The sequence below is a fragment of the Muntiacus reevesi genome, chromosome 3, assembly GCF_963930625.1.
Source record: "Muntiacus reevesi chromosome 3, mMunRee1.1, whole genome shotgun sequence".
NCBI lineage: Eukaryota > Metazoa > Chordata > Mammalia > Artiodactyla > Cervidae > Muntiacus > Muntiacus reevesi.
In genome coordinates this window covers 198,716,842-198,718,771 of record NC_089251.1, presented here as the reverse complement: position 1 = coordinate 198,718,771, position 1,930 = coordinate 198,716,842, and the positions used below count along the sequence as shown (strand labels likewise).

General features: G+C 41.2%; 1 pseudogene; it reads left to right on the top strand.

The window, feature by feature from the left end:
- The first annotated feature begins 946 nt into the window (after positions 1–946).
- Positions 947–1,621, top strand: LOC136164211 (mitochondrial fission factor pseudogene; annotated as a pseudogene).
- Positions 1,622–1,930: the final 309 nt, after the last annotated feature.

Below are 1,930 nucleotides of genomic sequence, written 5' to 3'. Positions count from 1 at the left end.
GAAGTTCTGCAAGTCTCAGATTAGACTTTGATTTTTCTCCCAAAAGCTTTGATGTTTTTGAGTGACTTCCCATACCTTAGATTTTCTCTACAAGAAACTGAAGAACATCAGCTAAATTTTGTTCTGAGATTTTGCAAGTCCATAAATATGATATGCTTGTCTGACTTGAGAGGAGAACAGTTGCCTTGTACCCATGTACTTCTGAAATCTAGGCCATAGAGCATGTGAAAGGGAATGCAAGTGATGTTCTGATTTGTGACTCAGATAACCAGGTGAGCAGGCCCCAGGTTAGCAGCTATAATTTCCTCTTTCAGCAGCAGAAAGTGAAAGTCACTCAGTCATGTTCAACTCTTTGCAACCCCATAGACTATACAGTCCATGGAATTCTCCAGGCCAGAATACTGGGTTGGGTAGCCTTTCCCTTCTCTTAGAGATCTTCTCAACTCAGGGATCAAACCCAGGTCTCCCTCAGTGCAGGCATATTCTTTATCAAGTGAGTTACCCAGGAAGCCCAGCAGTAGAACCAGGGCTCAAATCTAATTTAAAATTTATTTGGTTGTAACCCTCCAGATATCTGTCCTGGAAGCAGATAGTTTCAGGGCAAAGCTGATCTCTTAAAACAGGATGTTATAGACTCCAAAGGGCTCTTTGCTCCAAGACATCTCTCTTGTTGACCCTACAAGAGGTCTGTGTTAAGAAGCCAGGGTAAGGTTTGCCCAGGTGCCTCTGTGTACTTGGCCAACAGCCTCTGAGACCACACACCCAAGCTCCCCAGGAGCTGGTGGGTGGTGGCCCTTCCCCAGGACCCTCCAGAGTCCAGGGGGACAAAAGTGACTGTAAATCCAGACATGCATACTGAAGTAAGTTAAAGGATTTAATATGAGGCACAGAAGCAGATAATGCCAAAAAGCAAGCAGTAGTTGGTGCACATTTAGTGATTAAGGCAGGCTTTCCTTCTCCCAATGCTGCTGAGATGGCTGAAATTAGTCAAACTCAGTATAAAATGGAATACACTGAAACTGTTAGTGAATGAGGGTCTGCAAAAATTAAAGGTAGCACGACCAAATGCTGACCTGTAACAAGGATTCCAAGACGGAGTTTCAAATGCTAGTGTGATTATGTGGGTTCCAGAGGGAATTGTGGTAGCAGGAAATAATGAAAACATTCCATTTTCAAGACTGGTAGATCTTGACCTTATACAATCAAATCCCTTTAAGCCTCTGGCACTAAAAACACTGTCTCATGTGCTTACGTTAAATGCAAGAACACTAAATTTTCTGGATTTAGAAACACCTCCTCCAGCCCCTCAAAAGCAATAAATCCATGCAGTTGACAGGCTAAAAAGGAGCACTTTATGAGTGAAAATGCTGTTTGCAAAAATGGACAGCTGGTCAGAACTGACTCCATGTATGACATTTCAAATGTAGAGGCGACTACTGAAGGAACTTCAGAAGACTTGACAGTTGTATATGCTTCATTAAGACGACAGATAATCAAACTAAATAGATGTCTACAACTTCTTGAAGAGGAGAACAAAAATTGTGCTAAAAGAGAAATGGTCATGTATTTAATTACTGTAGCATTCTGGCTGCCTAATAGCTGGCTCTGGTTTTGCCACTAGAGGTAACCTCAACTCTCAAAAGTATTTTCTCAACATTTGGAAATATAAAGAATTTGCAAACTTCAAAAAAAAAAAAAAAAAAGAAAAAAGCCAAGGTAAGCCAGGGCCTCCCACATTTTGGCCATTATTGTACCATTCTCTTCTGCTTCTGTTTTATTGACTACGTTAAAGTCTTCAACTGTGTGGATCACAACAAAGTGTGGAGAATTCCTAAAGAGATGGGAATACCAGACCACCTAATTTGCCTTCTGAAAAATCTGTATACAGGCTAAGAAGCAACACTTAGAACTGAACGTGGAAAAACAGACT